A 9033-nucleotide genomic window follows, 5' to 3' on the forward strand; every position below is an offset into this window, starting at 1 on the left:
CATGGACTTTTTAAATGACCATAACATGTGTTGTAGAGGTGCATGGACTTTTTAAATGACCATAACATGTGTTGTAGTGGCACATGGACTTTTTAAATGACCGTAACATGTGTTGTAGAGGTACATGGACTTTTTAAAGAACCATAACATGTGTTGTAGTGGTGCATGGACTTTTTAAAGAACCGTAACATGTGTTGCAGTGGTGCATGGACTTTTTAAAGAACCGTAACATGTGTTGTAGTGGTGCATGGACTTTTTAAAGAACCATAATATGTGTTGTAGAGGTGCATGGACTTTTTAAATGACCATAACATGTGTTGTAGTGGCACATGGACTTTTTAAAGAACCATAACATGTGTTATAGAGGTACATGGACTTTTTAAAGAACCATAACATGTGTTGTAGTGGTGCATGGACTTTTTAAAGAACCATAACATGTGTTATAGAGGTACATGGACTTTTTAAAGAACCATAACATGTGTTATAGAGGTACATGGACTTTTTAAATGACCGTAACATGTGTTGTAGAGGTACATGGACTTTTTAAAGAACCATAACATGTGTCCATGTACCTCTATAACACATGTTATGGGTGAGCGAGCTGACTCTGGCAAGATGGTCGCCCTTGTGCCGAAATTCCACTCCACTGGCCAGCAGTGCAGACGAAACATCTACCCTTTATTATGTAGATCTCTGGTCAGAATAGTCAGGGTCATGTGTATTTCATTTGGCTACTCGTGTTCAAATTTCAGAGAATAAAACAAACAAACTCCCATAACTTACAATTATCTGTATGTCCATCCAACCCTAACCCACTGCAGGGGGTAGGTCTCTTTCTAGGGTGGAAGAGTTCAGGACCTTGGTCTGAAAATCAAACAAAACAAAAAGATTACAGATAAGAAACCACAAAAAAATACACTACTGCACTACATTACTTGTGAACACAAAACAGTGATGTCATAGCCCCGCCTTTCTCTCTGCTGTCATTCACTGTCTTGTGTTGTGATGGTTTGACAGTGTTACCAAATAATGTTAATTAATTAACTAAAGTCAGTCTGAAAAGACACAGAGATCACAAGGACACGTCCTTGTCCACACTTCAGACACAGAGTGATGATTGAAGATGAACAGTGAAACTGAATTGTAATATAAGGCCTAATCAAAACCTTAACTTTTTACTTAAATATCTTACAGAAGCCCACAATCCTCATGTGGAGGATAAAGTGGTAGGAACTGGGTGGATGGAGGGTCTGTATGTGAGTGTGTGTGTGTGTGGTCACAGTCTCCCTTACATAGTTCTTATAGATTTCCTGATTAAAACACACAAAACTCACCATCATCATCATCATCATCCTCAGGGCAGGGGGCATGTCTCTTTTTAGAGATGAGGTTAGAGCTTTTGTCTGAAAAAAAAAAAACAAAGATATTTTATTAATCTGTGGAGTAAGTGAAGTCAAAGTATGTTTGTCAAGTTCACAGGAAATGACCTCTTGCTTTCACAGACTTCTTTCTTTTCTTCTGAGAAGGTTTCTGACTGAAACTCAGGTTCTCATCTACAACAGAAACACATAAAAATCCATAAACACACATCAGTGGAGGTTCATGTGTAAACATTATTAAACAATTGTTGAAAAAATAATGAATAATAAAGATATTGGGACATAAAGAAAGATATTGTACACAAATAAGACCTGTTTTTAAAATAATAATTATAAACAATAATAACAATGATAATTATGACAAGTAATTCATACACTTAAGAGAAAAGTATCACTCCTGAAGTTTTTTTTTATATATAAAATCCATGAAAACAAACAACTCACCATCATCCTCACTTTTTAAAGAACCATAACATGTGTTGTAGTGGTGCATGGACTTTTTAAATGACCATAACATGTGTTGTAGAGGTGCATGGACTTTTTAAATGACCATAACATGTGTTGTAGTGGCACATGGACTTTTTAAATGACCGTAACATGTGTTGTAGAGGTACATGGACTTTTTAAATAACCATAACATGTGTTGTAGAGGTACATGGACTTTTTAAATAACCATAACATGTGTTGTAGTGGCACATGGACTTTTTAAATGACCGTAACATGTGTTGTAGAGGTACATGGACTTTTTAAATAACCATAACATGTGTTGTAGTGGTGCATGGACTTTTTAAAGAACCGTAACATGTGTTGTAGAGGTACATGGACTTTTTAAATAACCATAACATGTGTTGTAGAGGTACATGGACTTTTTAAATGACCATAACATGTGTTGTAGAGGTGCATGGACTTTTTTAAATGACCATAACATGTGTTGTAGAGGTGCATGGACTTTTTAAAGAACCATAACATGTGTTGTAGTGGTGCATGGACTTTTTAAATGACCTTAACATGTGTTGTAGAGGTGCATGGACTTTTTAAAGAACCATAACATGTGTTGTAGAGGTGCATGGACTTTTTAAATGACCATAACATGTGTTGTAGTGGCACATGGACTTTTTAAATGACCGTAACATGTGTTGTAGAGGTACATGGACTTTTTAAATAACCATAACATGTGTTGTAGTGGTGCATGGACTTTTTAAAGAACCGTAACATGTGTTGCAGTGGTGCATGGACTTTTTAAAGAACCGTAACATGTGTTGTAGTGGTGCATGGACTTTTTAAAGAACCATAAGATGTGTTGTAGAGGTGCATGGACTTTTTAAATGACCATAACATGTGTTGTAGTGGCACATGGACTTTTTAAATGACCGTAACATGTGTTGTAGAGGTACATGGACTTTTTAAATAACCATAACATGTGTTGTAGTGGTGCATGGACTTTTTTAAGAACCGTAACATGTGTTGTAGTGGTGCATGGACTTTTTAAAGAACCGTAACATGTGTTGTAGTGGTGCATGGACTTTTTAAAGAACCATAACATGTGTTGTAGTGGTGCATGGACTTTTTAAATGACCATAACATGTGTTGTAGAGGTGCATGGACTTTTTAAATGACCATAACATGTGTTGTAGTGGCACATGGACTTTTTAAATGACCGTAACATGTGTTGTAGAGGTACATGGACTTTTTAAAGAACCATAACATGTGTTGTAGTGGTGCATGGACTTTTTAAAGAACCGTAACATGTGTTGCAGTGGTGCATGGACTTTTTAAAGAACCGTAACATGTGTTGTAGTGGTGCATGGACTTTTTAAAGAACCATAAGATGTGTTGTAGAGGTGCATGGACTTTTTAAATGACCATAACATGTGTTGTAGTGGCACATGGACTTTTTAAAGAACCATAACATGTGTTATAGAGGTACATGGACTTTTTAAAGAACCATAACATGTGTTGTAGTGGTGCATGGACTTTTTAAAGAACCATAACATGTGTTATAGAGGTACATGGACTTTTTAAAGAACCATAACATGTGTTATAGAGGTACATGGACTTTTTAAATGACCGTAACATGTGTTGTAGAGGTACATGGACTTTTTAAAGAACCATAACATGTGTCCATGTACCTCTATAACACATGTTATGGGTGAGCGAGCTGACTCTGGCAAGATGGTCGCCCTTGTGCCGAAATTCCACTCCACTGGCCAGCAGTGCAGACGAAACATCTACCCTTTATTATGTAGATCTCTGGTCAGAATAGTCAGGGTCATGTGTATTTCATTTGGCTACTCGTGTTCAAATTTCAGAGAATAAAACAAACAAACTCCCATAACTTACAATTATCTGTATGTCCATCCAACCCTAACCCACTGCAGGGGGTAGGTCTCTTTCTAGGGTGGAAGAGTTCAGGACCTTGGTCTGAAAATCAAACAAAACAAAAAGATTACAGATAAGAAACCACAAAAAAATACACTACTGCACTACATTACTTGTGAACACAAAACAGTGATGTCATAGCCCCGCCTTTCTCTCTGCTGTCATTCACTGTCTTGTGTTGTGATGGTTTGACAGTGTTACCAAATAATGTTAATTAATTAACTAAAGTCAGTCTGAAAAGACACAGAGATCACAAGGACACGTCCTTGTCCACACTTCAGACACAGAGTGATGATTGAAGATGAACAGTGAAACTGAATTGTAATATAAGGCCTAATCAAAACCTTAACTTTTTACTTAAATATCTTACAGAAGCCCACAATCCTCATGTGGAGGATAAAGTGGTAGGAACTGGGTGGATGGAGGGTCTGTATGTGAGTGTGTGTGTGTGTGGTCACAGTCTCCCTTACATAGTTCTTATAGATTTCCTGATTAAAACACACAAAACTCACCATCATCATCATCATCATCCTCAGGGCAGGGGGCATGTCTCTTTTTAGAGATGAGGTTAGAGCTTTTGTCTGAAAAAAAAAAAACAAAGATATTTTATTAATCTGTGGAGTAAGTGAAGTCAAAGTATGTTTGTCAAGTTCACAGGAAATGACCTCTTGCTTTCACAGACTTCTTTCTTTTCTTCTGAGAAGGTTTCTGACTGAAACTCAGGTTCTCATCTACAACAGAAACACATAAAAATCCATAAACACACATCAGTGGAGGTTCATGTGTAAACATTATTAAACAATTGTTGAAAAAATAATGAATAATAAAGATATTGGGACATAAAGAAAGATATTGTACACAAATAAGACCTGTTTTTAAAATAATAATTATAAACAATAATAACAATGATAATTATGACAAGTAATTCATACACTTAAGAGAAAAGTATCACTCCTGAAGTTTTTTTTTTTATATAAAATCCATGAAAACAAACAACTCACCATCATCCTCACTGCAGGGGGCAGGGGAACAGAGGTCACGACCTTTATCTGACAAAACAAACAAACCCACAGACATTATTCCGTATGTGTGTGAAAGGAATTCACTGTATGTGAGAAAAACAACTGAAAATAGTAAAAACATTTCATTTGTAACTCAGACATTATTCTTACATTTGACAAGCAAATATTATAACCTTTAATACACTTTTTGAAAGTGAATGAATGAATTGCTGAAGCTCTAACAGAGACAAGATGAAAATAGAGTGAGTTTTTAGTTTTTCAAACCTTACCTTCATCCTCTTCATCTGTTTCTATCGGAGAGGTCACATGACTCTGTGTCGGTGTGGGACTTTCACCTGAGAAAAAGCCAACAGTCAAATATTAATACAGAGTATTTTAAAGAAACAATTCTGTACAGGTAGAAATATGTAGTTTGTGTATTTATCAAACTAGTGTCCAGCTATAGGTGTTGACAAAAAACAACAACACAGACAGCTGTTACACAACAACATGGTGTGTACATAAAAACAACAGTGTGTGTACATACATACCAGACACAGAGGGATGGAGTGTGTTAAAGTTCCTCCCTGTTAAGGTGCTACTGCCTTGTTCCATAGCAAACAAAAGCTTGCTAATCTTTGCTATCTGAAAGGTTTTGTCAGTCTGTCTGTAAAAGTCCCGGTGAACTCTGATGTCATGACCCATGAACCGAGCAACTTGTTCCAGCTCTTGTTCGTCAAGATCCAGGAGCTGGCAAAGTGTGGCCACCTGTTTTCTTAGTTTAGTTGACCTGAGGAGCTCAGGGTTTTCTGCTTTGCTCTCCTCTGCATATTTCCGCAGACAGTCGCAGCCACGTATGTTCGTCAGCACACCAGCTCTGGCAAAGAGGTAGGGATTTTCAATGGGAACACCAGCTTCATCTCTCCATTTCAACAACACTTGGATTGACTCCATCATCCTGTGTGTGAAAAAAACAGGAACCTTCTTCCCTCTTTTTCCTCGGACCTCGATGCGAGTCAGCTGTTTGCTCAGTTCCTTCTCTAAAGGAGACAGAGTGCTGTAAATGTCCTCATTGATAGGATTAGTGTTGACTTTTTTGTAGGCTTCGAGAGTCAAGCGCGATGCTTCTCCTTCACGACGCTTATTAAAAACAATCAGCTGTGCCAGAATGCTCTCATTTAACACCTTGTATGCAGTCAAACTCAGCTGCTGCTCCAGTTCAGCTCTGGCTTTGTCTTCCACCATCCTGAGATGATCTCTAAGTGCCATGACATTTTTTGTGAGGTGAATGTCATCGGGTTTGTTCCACCTCTTCTCCTGCATGCTCTGGTGAGCAGATACCGCAACATGAGTTTTCCAATTTTTTTCCAACAGCTCCAAAAACTTTTTTGCCTTTTTTTCTGCCAGGTCATCATCGTTCATGAGACTTTGCCCAATCAACACCTCCACTGCTCCTTTCAGGCAGAATCCCACTCTCACTGCTGTTGAGGGTTTCCCATATTCATTTTTGCTTGGACTGAATTCTGTTAATTTCTTGGCTGCATTGACCACAAGCAGAAATTTCTTGGGGACACATATGTCTTCCAAAGTCCTCACAGTACTGTCCATAGCTTTGGCAGTCAACATGAATCTACCAAGCTCCCTCATTCTTTGAGATATATAGTTGTGCTTGGACTTCACACGACCATGTTTTGCATAAAGTGATTCCCCATAGTTGCAGATCAATGAATCGCCCCTGATGTGGAAGGACACGTCATCCTGTCTCATTTTATTAATAATAGCCTGACATCCACTAGATGAAGCCATTATAGGAAGCAGGCGTGCTGAAACACTCTGTACTGCCCCTCTGGTCTTTCTCTTGTTGTCTGTCTCACTGCTGGTTTTAAGTTTACATGATCCCTGGTGTCTCCACAAATCAGTCCTAGAAAACATGCCGTAGCAGAATTTACAAGGCAAATAGTGCCATGCAGATGTTTTATGAGACGGCTGCTTTACAGTTACTATCTGTCCTTTGCCTTCAGCCAGGACCCTCACATTGTGCTTAAAATCTCCTTTCCTTCTAATTTGTTCTAAAAGAACTTTTCTTTGTGGTGACTTTGATGCAAAGCTGAATGCATGTGCCACATCCTTTACCTCCATATGCTTCCTCTGCAAGTGCCTCGCCATCTTGTTATTTGGCTGATGGCAATACAAACAATAATGTTTTTTGTCCCATGATCTTTTGTTGTCTTTTCTTTTTGTACATGTCTTAACAGTCACATTAACACTAACTTCAGTTTTGGTTGTCTTTGTTTTCTTATTTTGCCCCTTCACATACGTTCTTAGGTTCTTTTTTTTTCTGATTGTGAACTTGCCTTTGAGTGGATCTTCTTCCTGATCATCATCATCCTGATCTTCCTCATGGTCATCATCCTGATCTTCCTCATGGTCACCATCCTGATCTTCCTCATGAGCTTCTTCCTGGTCATCATCTTGTCCTTCTTCCCAGTCATCATCCTGATCATCTTTCTGATCCTCTTCTTGATCTTCATCCTGATCTTCCTCATAGCCATCATCCTGATCTTCCTCCTGTCCTTCTTTTTGATCTTCTTCTTTATTAAAATCTGGGTCATCATCCTGATCCCCACCCTGATCTTCTTCAGCCAATATTGTACTTGTAGATTTGGGCTCATCAGTGTCAAAGTCCGTGTCCACGTTTTCAACCACATCACTGGGTGTAGATTCATAATATTTGGGATCATAGTCAGGGTCCCTCACGTAACAGTCCACATCTGACCCCTCACTGGACATGTCAGGGGATGAGACCAGCTGCAAGTAAAACACAATCATGAGCATCTTCACTGAGCAGCTGGACCATCATTAACTCGTTAGTGACCTTGTTACCATGTCAGTCATCAGTCTAAACATTAGAAATCTTTGTTTTAAAAACACAAACATTCCAGAACATCAGTCACACTTTTCACATCTGGCAAAGCTACAGATCTTAATAATAATTAGCCTTTAACATAAAGTTAGCAAAAGCAATAATAAATATAATAATACACCATAGCAATAATTCATCCAGCACACCAACTATTGTATCATTAATAACAGGGATATCACATACTGTAAGTAACTCTTAATATTTAGTACACTTTTACATCTTTGACACAAAATGTTATTCAAATCTCTTCAAAGAACGTTTCCTTATTTTCTGTTTAAACTAACTGTTTTAAATAGTTTGGTTAATGTTCAGTAAAGAAAAAGTGTGAAGAGCAGTGTTTTCTATGCATCACTGTGTCCCTCACCTGCTCCCTGTGTCACACTCACACACATACACAGATACCTACAGTACTGCACGTTTCATTTATTTTGCTTTAAAACTATTTTAAACATTTAGATAGTTACACAATAATGTCACATTTCAGCTTTTCAACTAAATAAAAGTTAAAAAAGCTAAAATGTCTTACTCTTAATTAATTACTAACTAATTAAAACAATTAAATAAAACATTTTTTGTGTTTCACTTTCTGTGAAAACCAAAGCAAGGCTGAAACTGGAAGGACATTAACGTGTGCCCGTGCGTCAACGTAATTGCAAGCCCACGTTTCTTGTAAGGAAGCAGCAGTGTCAAAGCGTGCTGCAGTGTAAAAGTGTGCTGCAGTGTAAAAGCTTACAGCACCTGGTATTCCCAGGCAGTCCCCCATCCAAGTACTAACCAGGCCCGACCCTGCTTAGCTTCCGAGATCAGACGAGATCGGGCGTGCTCAGGGTGGTGTGGCCGTAAGCCGACGGGCAGGTGACACAGACTCCTTTTATAGACCAGGCAAGGCCCCCTGCTCGTGGAGGGGCTCAAAAGTCAGCCTTCCGAACACACTGCACTTGAGCCTTTATCGCCACTACCTGCTACACTCTATTCCAGTATTTGGAAGCTACACCGAGATGGGTAAGCTGCTGTTGGTGCCGTCAGGTCCAGTTGTTGCTGAATCTATAGGAAATGACAGCCAGGTATGCCAGTGAAAAGGTCGAGTGTTTCCTCTCCAATGTGTGCTGGAGGTTGAAGTTGAACACAGCACAGCATTAACGAGCGCCTGAGTCAAGGCATTGGACTCTGGGACTATCCATTTCCTGCACCATCGGCCAAAGAGCTGTGTCTGGGAACAGCCACCCAGTGCTGGGCAAGTACACCTCATACTTACCTGGCAGGGGAGACACCATGATCAAGAAGGTGGTTCACCCAGGGCGAGGCTCAGCCATTGCACTCTGGTTGTGCTGACCCCTGCAAATTCCCCAAA

The 9033-nt window shown here is 39.0% G+C and overlaps 2 non-coding genes across 2 annotated transcripts in view; one reads left to right on the forward strand and one right to left on the reverse strand.

Annotated features, from left to right (window-relative positions):
- Positions 1-8408: 8408 nt before the first annotated feature.
- On the reverse strand, positions 8409-8527 carry LOC131450074 (5S ribosomal RNA). Its single transcript, XR_009235015.1, has one exon. It is a non-coding gene; the product is annotated as a 5S ribosomal RNA (ribosomal RNA).
- A 402-nt stretch (positions 8528-8929) lies between these two features.
- The window catches only part of LOC131450130 (U1 spliceosomal RNA), a 164-nt gene continuing 60 nt past the window's right edge, over positions 8930-9033 (forward strand). The window contains exon 1 of the small nuclear RNA XR_009235068.1: positions 8930-9033. This exon is cut by the window's right edge and continues 60 nt beyond it. This is a non-coding gene — a small nuclear RNA (U1 spliceosomal RNA).

Source organism: Solea solea, unplaced genomic scaffold (assembly GCF_958295425.1).
Source record: "Solea solea unplaced genomic scaffold, fSolSol10.1 scaffold_41, whole genome shotgun sequence".
In the NCBI taxonomy this organism is placed as follows: Eukaryota; Metazoa; Chordata; class Actinopteri; order Pleuronectiformes; family Soleidae; genus Solea; species Solea solea.